Genomic DNA, 12450 nt, shown 5'->3' with positions numbered 1-12450 from the left:
AAACACACATACAGACACAACACACAACACACTCGCGGATACATAAACACATACAGGGCCACAGACACACACACACACACACACACACAAATAAATACATACAGTCTGACGTACACAAGCGCACACGCTTGCAGCGTTAGACACACAAACACACAGGCACGAAGCGCAGTCGCAGCCACATACACACAAGACACACTGCGGTGAGACACACGCAGACAGTTGCCCCCCCCCCCCCCCCCCACACACACACCACCCTCAGCACCCAGTTCATCTTCGGGAGGACACGCAGGGAAAGCAGGCGGAACACTGAGGAAGACAGGGAGGGAGCATGGGGGGAGGGCAAGGCTTGCAGGGCGGGACAAGTGACTGGGTCCCAGTGGCCGCCCCGCTCTGTGCTCACCGACTGACCCCCGCCCACCACGGCGACACGTTTGGCAGGCTCGGAGGAACAGAGCGTTCGGCTCGGGGTTCGGTTCCCGCCGACGCCTGCAAGGAGTTTGTACGCTCCCTTCCTGCCCCCCCCCCCCGTGACCGCGCGGGATCCCCCCCGCAGCCCCGGAAACCTATGGGTTAGGGTCAGTGAGCTGTGGGGTACGTGTTTCGCTGCGTGTGACACATAAGGCTTTAAGGCTTTCTGAGAGTCCCCCCCCCCCCCCACACGATGCGCCGGCTCTGTATCTTTAACCCTTTACTAACCGGCGTTCTCTGTCTCACACAGTGTCTGTTACTACCTGGGATACCAGAACGTGGAGCTGGTCGGCACGCCGTGGTATAATCTGGTTCACCCCCAGGACCTATCGCACGCCTCCACCCACCACTACCGCTTAGGTGAGTGTGAGCGAGTCCTATTGCGCCCCCCTCTCCCTCACGCCGCCTTCCCCGCACCTCACCCCTCTCCTCGCCCGTTCACCCTCGGTCAGTGGCTGCGAGCTCTAACCGGGATGGGGGGATCTCTCTTCGGCAGTGAGCGGGCGGAGCGAGGCCAAGACGGAGATGGTGGTGCGCCTCCAGAGCAAAGAGGGCCTGTGGGTGTGGGTCTACCTGGCGGCGCAGGTGGAGTGTGCCGAGGTCCCCGTGCTGTGCCACAACTACGCCATCAGGTGAGCCGCGGGTGGGGCTTCTACGCCGGCGCCGCGCGTCGGTTAAAGTCTTAGGGCGGTTCCCCCCCCCCACCCCACACACCCCCACCCCCAGGAGGGGAGAGCTTTTTCTTTAAAGAGACCCGGTGGCGGCGAAAGCAACGAGCCCAGATTTCACTTCTGGCGCTGAATTCCCGTAAATTGGCTTGGCTTACTTGGCTGGGTTGGTGGGCGGCGCGGCTCCTTGGGCCGAAGGCCTGCCTCCGTGCTATGGGGAGGACATTCGGCCCATTGACTTGGATAGGACCATTCGGCTCCGAGGGCCTGTTCTCGGCCGCTGAGTGGTTCGGCCCATTGAAACCACGGGGCCGCGGGAGGCTGTTGCCCCTAACTGGCTCTCCGAAACCCCCACCACTCTCCCCGCAGCCCTGCAGCACCCCCCCCATACCTGAAATTCTCCTGAGCACTTCCTCCCGGAGGGCCTCGACGGCTTTGCTCTGTGTTGGTAGATTAATCGGGCCACCGTCAATCGGCCCCTGTGAACCTCGGGGCGGGCAATTAGTGGGGACAAGAGCCGGTTAGAACGACGAGAAGCATGGATTTGATTGGGCCGAAGGGCCTTGCTTTTGGGGCTGTGAGGGAGCGACCCTACCCGCTGCGCCATCGTGACCTCTTGGGGGAGGGGTTGGAATGTGATCGGAACACGGCAGGAATGAGACGGCCGGGCCAAAGGGCCTCGGTCCGCGCTCAGAGTCTCCACGACAGCGGTTTGCGCGGGGCTCGTTGTAACGTTGGCAGGCCAGCCGTGCTGACATTGTCCCCTGTCCCGCAGCGAGAACGAGGCCTGGTGCCTCCGGCAGCAATTGTCCGAGGAGGAGATGGACAACCAGATGTTCGCCTACGCCCTGCCCGCTCCGCCGCCGACGCTGGAGTCCCCTCTTACTTGTCCAGCCCAGACACCGTCTTCACCCCGCTGTCCGGCACCCGACCAGCGGCGTCTCGGCCCAGTCCTTCGACTTCAGCGGCATCTGCCTGGAGTTCGTGGAGGGTCCCGCCGCCGCCGCGCCCCCCGAGGAAGGGGACGGGGGACGACTTCTGGCCCCGAGAGGCCCCCAGAGCCAGGGCGAGGTGAGCGGCTGCCCAGCGCGGACCCCGGCTCGGCTGAGCTCCCGGAGTTGGCTTACAGCGACTGCGTCTTCGGGGGCGAGTCGCCCACCCCTCCTTGCACCCCTCGCCTGCCGGGCGCAGCCTTCGCCTTTGGGGGGTGCGACGGGTACGGACCGGCCGCCGGCGAGCTCTTCTACCGCACCGAGGTCTGCGCCCCGCTCTACGAGAAGCTGCCGCCTTCCCCGGACAGCCCCGGCAACGGAGGGGGCATCTGCGCCGTGATGGGGTTCCCCAAACTGCGGGTCCCCCTCTCCATCCACGTACCCAGGACCCCGGAGGGCTTCTCACCCCGAGGCCTCGCCCATCAAGATGCCAGCCGGCGGCTGCTTTGGCTGTCTGGACGGCAAGGAGCACGCAGAGGCCGTGAACTGGCTCAACCACTCGGACCCGGGCGAGATCCTCCCCGCGGGGGGATCTCCCGCCCAAGCCTCCCCTCTCCCGACCGCCGCCTCCTCCTTCCTGGACTTCCAAGACCCCAAGCCCTGGAGGGCGTCGACTTCGCCGCGGTGAGCTACGCCCCGCAAGAGGAGGAGGAGGAGGACGAGGCGACGACATGATCGAGAACCTGCTGAAGGACCTCGAGCGCCCGCGGTGGCCAGCGGTGCCACCTGCTCGCCGAAGGCCGCGGCCCAGCGCTCCGGAGCCGGAGGCCGCGACGAGCCCGGACTCCCGCTCTGCTACGGACCTCTCTCCAGAAGAACAATCCTTCCTTGAAGAATTGGCTTCGTACGAAACAGTATTTGAGACCTATGTCTCAAGACCCCCTTGTGACGGGTTCAACGCTGAGTTGCATCAACTCCAGAGACGTAGCCAGGGATACTTGCAGCAAGGTAGGTGTTCCCCCCCCCCACCCCGGGGCCCGCTCTTCACCGCACCAAACCGGCAGCAAGAGGAAAGGGGCGGTAGAGGGCCATTCGGCCCATCGAGTGGGGCAGGAAGCCATTGAGGCAACTCTATGGAGACCATAATTTTCACATCCTGTGGGCGGGGCTTGGGAGAAGTTTAGGACAGCAATCAGTGGGAATTAAGGTGGGGGGGGGGGAACAAAACTACCTCCTCTTGCTCCAGTTTGCGTTGCAAGCGGTATAACTCGTATGCGGAGTCGTTCCGATGGGGTGTGTGAGTGTTTACCTTGGAGACGATAAGAAAGCCTAACCCCCTCTCTCCCCACCCCCTCCACCACCATAACGGACCGTAGACCCTCCTTTCCGTCTGCCAGCCCGCCAAGCCCCTTTTGGATTGCAGCCCTCCTGCCTCCTTCCGTCCGGTATGTCACCCGCGTAGTCTGGGAGAGCAGCGGGTGAATTGCTCCCCGATCCGGGCTTCCGGGAGGAAGCTGTGTTTCCAATGAGGGAACGCTATGTAAACATGTCACGCTGCAGTTCGACCTCCCTGCCAGGGAGGCGCTGCGCTGCCGGGAGGACCTGGCAAGACCAAAGCCGGCTCTGGGTTTGGGTACGCGTCACCATCGCGCACGCGCCGAAGCGAGTTTTGCACGCGACCATCAGCGCGACCCCAGGGTGCGCGCATCCCCGGCGCCGACGTCCGTGCTCGGGGGGGGGCGGTAACAACCAGCGAGATTGGGCCTCTTTGCCCGCCCCACCACCCTCGCCTCGCCCCGCCTCTTCTCGGCCTCGGCCCCAGACGTCCACTCTCCACTCTCCTCCGTAGATGCTGCCCGACCCACTTGAGCACCCCCCACCCACCCCACCCCAGCGTCTCTGCGCCTGTCGCTCCGGATTTCCAGTGCCTGCAGAAACTCTTGTGGTTATTAAAACAAACCCCTTTCCCTCCCTCCCCAACCTTCTCTCTCACACTCGCGCGCATCTCCAGCTCTGCCTGTATCCATCTATACCATTCCCCTCCCTGCAAGGACCCAGTGATCGGGCAGTTGTTGGGGGAGGGGGCGGTTTGCCACCAGCTCTCATCCACGGGGCCAACTTCTACTAATCTACTGCATATACAAGCAAGGGGGAATCTGCAGAAGCTGGAAATCCAAGCAACACACACAAAACGCTGGAGGAACTCAGCGGGCCAGGCAGCATCCATTGAAAAGAGTTAACAGTCGACGTTTCGGGCCAAAACCCTTTGGCAGAATCTACTACTTAGTAGGTCCATAAGCCAAAAGCCAGAACTAGGCCATTCAGTGTCTGTTCCGCTATTGGCCCCACGGCTGATCTACCATCCCCTCAACCCCGTCCTCCTGCCTTCTCTCCACTACCTTTGTTGCCCTCGCTAATCGGGAACCCGTCAACCTCCGCTTTAAATACACCCAATGCCTCGGCCTCCACAGCCGTCTGTGGCAAACAAATTCCTCAGATTCACCTACCTTCCTCACCTCCGTCCTAAACGGGCTCCCCTGCGTTCCGAGGTTGCGACTGAGCTGGGGGGGGGGGTGGTGGTGCAAGTGAATGAGGGGGTGGTCTCCGGACCGTACGTCAAAACTAACCGGCATTTTTCCTCTCTTGTCTCCTCCCCGCAGATGGAAGTGGAGGTGACTCCTCGTTCTGAAATAAGTCCGTGACTTACTTCATCGAGTATGGCATATTGTCATATTTTGTGAAGCTGCTATTACTAGTGACAAGTAACTCCTTGACCTAAGGACATTTACTGAAACCTCAGTTCTCTCCTGACGATGCATTGCATGAGGCGGGATAGGGTGTTTTATGTACTAAAGGATCCTACCTTTTTTTGTAAACATTACGACCAATGAGACACAGCGGACCCTTTGCGTGACGATCAAACTTTAAGTAGAATAGTTGTTGCTAAGGAGAAGGATATCGTAAGATGAAACTGTATTCACTTGTAGTGACCATAAAACTCGTAAGTAAGAGCCAGTTAGATACTTTTTGATATGTACTGTACAAATGACACATTCTGAATGTACAATTCACGTGTCATCATTGCTACGTAGAACTCTCTACGACCAAGTATTGGGATTGAATCCTGTTTAATTTTAATATTTTCGCGCAGAAAGATTATATATGTATGTACATATATATATAAATGTGCGTATTTAAAGAAAATGCAAGCATTTTTGATAATCAAGAGACGTACATTGTGAAACCGTGTTTTTGTGTGTACGTTTTCAAAGTGTTGTACTTGCTGCTGGAGTCCAGAACTATTTATATTAAAGATATTTCAAATCAGCGCTGGCTTTCCTCCTCTTTCCTCGGCTTGTCAGCAGCCGGACGGAGCCCTTACGATTTTAGCGGGGCAGCGTAGCGTGGTGGTCAGAACGACGCCTTACAGTGCAGGCGACCCGGGGCTCCATTCCCCGCACCCCCTGCTGCCCGTGAGGAGTTTGTACGGTCTCCCCGTCACCGCGTGGGATTCCTCCCGCAGTCCGAAGTCGAGCCGGTTGGTAGGTTAATTGGTCACTGTAAATTGTCCTGTGACTAGGCTCGGATTAAACTGGGGAGGGGGTTGGCTGGGCTTGAAGGGCCTTATTCTGCACCGTATCCCAATAAATAAATAAACAATCCAAGATTCTTTCAGAAGTCAGGGAAGAGGCGCGAGACTTGTTGCTTCACGACCTTTTTTTTATTGATTTTAAATAAAACAAAGACAGCGGTGAAGCGGACAGTGACAGAGGTCTAGGAAGTGATGAGAGGGAGACTCAGAAGTAGACAAGAGTTGGTGCTGATCTTGTGCAGAGCTCTCTTATACCACAGATAAGGAAAATTCCATTCAAATTTACAGATAAGAGTCAACCAATAAGAAAACAGCAGACCCTGTTACATCACTGGCGTTTGGGGCAGCGATGAAGCTCCTCCATCTCTCTCGGTGTTCAGGGCTTCCTTCACCATTTTAGTTGCTTCCTCTCGGTTTTCACCACCGTCAGTCACTCATATCCCGGGCGGAGACTCAGGAATACCGTCACAATCAGACGGAGAAACAATCCTCGCTACTGTTTCTGTAACAGTTTTGTTTGACCAGTCGGGGTTGTCGGCCCTGACCCTGGAGGACAAGGTGGACCACTCTTAGTCTGACCTCTGCCCTTTGACCCTGTTTGGCATGGGTGACCCTACCAAGAGCCAAAGCACAAAGCCCTGACTCCAGCCAACATCACTCTCCGGGAGGTCATTGAGGTGCGTGAGCCTCCAAACCCTACGGCACGGTTGTGGTCCTCTGGGAGAAACCGATAAGAAAGGTCCTATTCAAATAAGAAGCTTTCAGAGCTTTCTAGAATCGTAGAAACGGAACCACAAGGGGTCACATTGAACAACTGTATATCCACACCATGACTACTAGGGGGCACACTGAACAACTGCAAATTCAATGCATGACCATTAGGGGGCACACTGAACAACTGCAAATACAATGCATGACCATTAGGGGACACACCGAACAACTGCAAATACATACCATGACCATTAGGGGGCACACTGAACAACTGCAAATTCAATGCATGACCATTAGGGGGCACACTGAACAACTGCAGAAACAATGCATGACCGCTAGGGGGCACACCGAACAACTGCATAGACATACTGTGACTACTAGGTAGCATATTAAGCAGTTACCTGTATATAATTAATTATTTAAAATACCAGCAGACAGTTAATTGTTAAGTGCAAATAAAATAATAATTAAAGTCAGACCCAACAGAACCTAACCTCTTGCTCTCCAACACTACACAAAATCAAAGTGATCTGAAGGAATTTAGGGTGGAGAATATCAAATTTATGTTCACTCCATGACAGAGGGAGCTAGGGGAATATGAACAGAAGTGCCTATGTGTATATGCACTCAGTTTATTAGCTACCTCCTGTATATACACTGAGTGTAATTCTGTACATCCGCTATTGTAATCCATCCACTTCAAGGTTCATTCAGAGAATCTGTTCTGCACACCACTGTTGTAACAGGTGGTTATTTGAGTTACTGTCACCTTCCCGTCAGCTTGAACCAGTCTGGCCGTTCTCCTCCGACCTCTCTCATGAACAAGGCACCTTCACCCACAGAACCGCCACTCGCTGGATGATTTTTTTTTTGTTTTTCACACCATTCTCTGTAAACTCGAGAGACTGCTGTGCATGAAAATCCCAGGAGATCAGCAGTTTCTGAGTTACTCAGACCACCCTGTCTGGCACCAACAACTTTGCACGGTCATAGAGCCTCGACCAGTGGCCAATCCAGACATCGGAAGTTCGGAGAGGAGGGGACTTCAATCAGATCCATAACCCGAGGATAACAGGCAGGAGCGGGTCATGGCAGCGTAATAGAGCTTTGACCAGTGGCCAATCGACGTTTGGGATTGATTAGTAAGAGCAAATTAAAGGAAGGCGGGGGCAAGCACAGCAGCCATCTTTTGAGTGGACTGAGTCAGACTGCTTTCAAATTGCTTCCAGAAATTCCAGCCATTGCCGCACTGCCATCATCCCTGCCAGTGTTCTTTTCCAATCAATTCTGGCCAACTACTCTCTCGTGCCTCTGTAATTCCCTTTACTCCACTGTAATACTGATACATCTGACTTCAGCTTCTCCTTCTCAAATTTCGGAGTGAATTTGATCAGGTTATGAACACTTTACTCCTAAGGGTTCCTTTACCTTAAGCTCGCTAATCAATTCTGGTCCATTGCACAACACCCAATCCAGAATCATACAAAGAATGCTGGAGGAGCTCAGCAGGCCAGGCAGCATCTATGGAAAAGAGTAAACAGTCGACCTTTCAGGCCGAGATCTTTCATCAGGTCCTGATGAAGGGTCTCAGCCCAAAATGTCGACTGTCCTCTTTTCCGTAAAGACCGTACTCTTGAGGCTTTAGTTTTTCAGAAAAGTCTCAGTCAGAGAAAAGCAAAGGAGAGAAAAGTTCAGGTCTGTTTCCTTTTCGTTATATCTGCTCAGCTCGAACAGAAGAGCTGTCAGGCAGGGTAGTTGAAAGCTCCGCTTGCGGGATGTCGAAGGCAGGGAGACCTCCGGTGCCCCTGACCACATCTGTGAGAAGTGCATCCAGCTGCGGCTTCTAACAATCCACGTTAAGCAGTTGGAGCTGGGACTGGACGAACTCCGGATCATTTTGGAGGCTGAGAGGGGGATAGATAGGACGTACAGAGAGGTAGTTACTCCCAAGGAGCAGGGACGCAGGAAGCTGGGTGACAGTCAGGAAGGGGAAAGGGGTTAAGGAGCCAGTGTAGACTACCCCTGTGGCCATCCCCCTCAACAACAGGTATATCACTTTGGATACCGTCAGGTGGCGGGAGGTGACCTAACAGAGAAAAGTCACAGTGGCCGGGCCTCTGGCACCGAGTCTGCCTCAGTGGCTCAGAAAGGAAGGGGGGCGCGGGGTAGAGGAGGCACACTGTGGTGATAGGGTATTTGTTAGTTAGAGGAACCGACAGGAGGTTCTGTGGGCAACAATGAGATTCCCGGATAGGGTCCGGGATATCTCAGATCGAGTTCTCAGCATTTTTAAGTGGGAGGGTGAGCAGCCAGAGGTCGTGGTCCATGTAGGAACCAATGACATGGGGAGGACGAGTGACGAGGTTCTGAGTAGGGAGTTCAGGGAGTTTGGTGCTAAGTTAAAGGGCAGCACCTCCAGGATTGTGATCTCAGGATTGTTACCCATGCCACGTGCTAGTGAGGCCAGAACTAGGAAGATCATACAGTTTAATGTGTGGCTAAGGAGATGGTGTAGGAGGGAAGGGTGTAAGATTTTTGGATCATTGGGTTCTCTTCCAGGGATGGTGGGACCTGTACAGAAGAGATGGTTTGCATCTAAACTGGAGAGGGCCTAATATCCTAGTGGGAAGGTTTGTTAATGTTGCACGGTGGGGTTTAAACTAGAGTTGCCGGGGAATGGGAGCCAGAGTGCCAGAACGGTTAGTGGAGAGGTTGTGGAGGCAGAAGCTGGTAAAGTCAGACAGAATTAGGAATCAAAAGGTTGTGGCTAGTTCCCTGAGCTGCCTGTATTTCAATGCAAGAAGTATCGTAGGAAAGGTGGATAATGGTGCTGAAGATGAGGAAGCTGGTTTACAGACAGAGGCAATGTGAAGTGAGGAGAGGCTGTTGATAGGGCAAAACTGTAGTCAACAGGGTGAGCTGCAACGTAAAAGGCGGACAAGATCGAAAAGGGTGAATACAGGACTGGAAGTGTTATATCTGAATGTGCGCAGTGTACTGAACAAGGTCGAAGAACTTCCAGCACAGTCACCGATTGGCAGGTTATGATGTTGTCAGCATCACTGAATCATGGCTGAGAGATTATAGCCGGGAGCTTAATGTCCAGGGACACACAGCCTATGGAAAGGGAAGGCAGAGGGGGTGGGGGGTGGGGCTAACCCTAACCCTTAATGTCCAGGGACACACAGCCTATGGAAAGGGAAGGCAGAGGGGGTGGGGGGTGGGGCTAACCCTAACCCTTAATGTCCAGGGACACACAGCCTATGGAAAGGGAAGGCAGAGGGGGTGGGGGTGGGGGGGGCGGGTGTTGCTCTGTTGGTAAAAAATGAAATCAAATCGTTAGAAAGAGGTGACAGAGGGCCGGTTAGGTTTTGAATCATTGTGGATCGGGCGAAGGAGCTGCAAGAGTAAAATGACCCTGATGGGAGTTGTATACAAACAATAGTAAGGACGTGGTCTACACATTACAATGGGAGATAGTAATTGCCTGCCAAAAGGGGAGTGTTACAATAGTCATGGGGCATATCCATGTGCAGGTAGATTGGTAAAATCAGACTGTTGCTGGGCTGCAGAAGGGGGAATTTCTGGAGCCCTACAGGACGAGTTTTTGGAGCAGCTCGTGGTTGAGCCCACTGGAGGCTCAGCTATTCTGGATTGGAGCCAATCACAAGCAAGAGAAAATCTGCAGACACTGAAAACCCAAACAACATGCACAAAATGCTGCCCGACTCAACAGGTCGGGCGGCATCTATGGAAAAGAGTACAGTCGCCGTTTTGGGCTGAGACCCTTTATCAGGACCTGAGGAAGGGTCTCGGCCTGAAACATCAACTGTTCAAGAATCTTTTGCATGCTGGAGGAACTCAGCAGGTCAGGCAGCATCTGTGGAAAAGAGTACAGTCGGCGTGATATTTTTTGTATGGTTCTGGGTTGGGTGTTGTGCAAAGAACAACTCGAGAGCTTCAGGTAAAAGAACCCTTAGGAGCAAAGTGATCATAATATGATTGAATTTATCTTGAGATTTGAGAAGGAGAAGCTGAAGTCAGATGTATCAGTATTTCAGTGGAGTAAAGGGAATTGCAGCGGCACGAGAGAGGAGTTGGCCAAAAATGATTGGAAAAGAACACTGGCAGGGATGATGGCAGAACATCAAAGGCTGGAATTTCTGGAAGCAATTTGGAAGGCAGAGGTTGCATGCATCCCAAAGAGGGAGAAGTATTCTAAAGGTAAGATGACACAACTGTGGCTAACAAGAGTCAAAACCAACACGAAAGCCAAAGAGGGGCCATATAATAGAGCAAAAATTAATGGGAAGTTAGATTGGGAAGCTTTTAAAAACCAACAGAAGGCAAATAAAAAAGTCATTAAGAAGGTAAAGATGGAATAGAAAAGTAAGCTAGCCAATAATAACAAAGAGGATACAAAAAGTTTCTTCAGATACACAAGTATAAAAGAGAGGAAGAGTGGATTGGACCACTGGAAAGTGATGCTGGAGAGGTGGTAATGCTGGACAATGAACTGGTGGTTGAACTGAATAAGCACTTTGCATCAGCCTTCACTGTGGAAGCCCCGAGAAGTATGGTGGAAGTTCCAGGTGTCAGTGGGAATGAAGTATGCGGAGTTGCCCTAACCAGAGAGAAGGTTCTTGGGAAGCTGAAAGGTCTGAAGGTGGATAAATCACCTGGAGCAGGTGGCGTACACCCCAGGGTTCTGAAAGAGGAGACTGAAGGAGGAGTGGAGGCATTAGTAATGACCTTTCAAGAATCACTGAGATTCTGGGATGGTTCAGGAAGATTGAAAAATTGGAAATATCACTGCACTCTACAAGAAGGGAGAGAAGCAGAAGAAAGGAAATTATCGGCCAGTTAGTCTGACCTCAGTGGTTGGGAAGACATTGGAGTCAATTATTATGGATGAGGTTTCAGGGTACTTGGGGGCACATGATAAAATAGGCCGCAGTCAGCATGGTTTCCCCAAGGGAAAATCTTGCCTGACGAATCTGTTGGAATTCTTCGAAGAAATAACAAGCAGGATTGTGAGCAGGTTGGGGCCCCTTATCTTGGATAGGATGAGCTGACACTGGAGAGGGTTCAAAGAAGATTCACAAATGTGATTCCAGGATTGACTGGCTTGTCACATGAGGAGTGTTTGATGGCTCTGAGCCTGTACTCACTGGAGTTCAGAAGAATGAGGGGGATTTCATTGAAACCTATCGAATGGTGAAAGGCCTTGATAGTGTGGATGTGGAGAGGATGTTTCCTATGGTGGGAGAGTCTAGGACCAGAGGATACAGATAGAGTGGATGTGGAGAGGATGTTTCCAATAGTAGGGGCATCTAGGGCCAGAGGACACAGATAGAGTGGATGTGGACAGGATTTTTCCTGGAGTGGGGGAGTCTAGGACCAGAGGACACAGATAGAGTGGATGCGGAGAGGATGTTTCCTATAGTGGGGGAGTCTAGGACCAGAGGACACAGATAGAGTGGATGTGGAGAGGATGTTTCCTACGGTGGGAGAGTCTAGGACCAGGAGGACACAGATAGAGTGGATGTGGAGAGGATGTTTCCTATAGTGGGGGAGTCTAGGACCAGAGGACACAGATAGAGTGGATGTGGAGAGGATGTTTCCTATGGTGGGAGAGTCTAGGACCAGAGGATACAGCCTCAGAATAGAGGGGCATCCTTTTAGAACGGAGATGAGGAGGAAGTTCTTTAGCCAGATGGAGTTGAATCTGTTGAATTCATTGCCACAGGCAGCTGTGGAGGCCAAGCCCTTATGAATATTAAGGGCAGAGGTTGATAGCTTCTTAATTGGTCAGGGCATGAAGGGATATAGGGAGAAGACAAGAGATTGGGGCTGAGAGAGAAAATGGATCAGCCATGACTCGATGGGCCAAATGGCCCAACTCTGCTCCTACTTCTTATGGTCTTAAGTCAGTTAGATCACATTTCCTCCCAATCCTGATGATTGGTCTGAACCTCTTGACCGTGTCTGCATGCTTTGAGTTGCTGCCACGTGACTGGCTGAACAGGGATTTGCATTGAAGAGCAGGCATGCAGGTGTTAACCTAATGAAGTGGCCG

The sequence above is a fragment of the Hypanus sabinus genome, chromosome 31 (assembly GCF_030144855.1).
Source record: "Hypanus sabinus isolate sHypSab1 chromosome 31, sHypSab1.hap1, whole genome shotgun sequence".
NCBI lineage: Eukaryota > Metazoa > Chordata > Chondrichthyes > Myliobatiformes > Dasyatidae > Hypanus > Hypanus sabinus.
The sequence above is the reverse complement of the archived record's forward strand: the minus strand, read 5'-3'. Positions refer to the sequence as shown.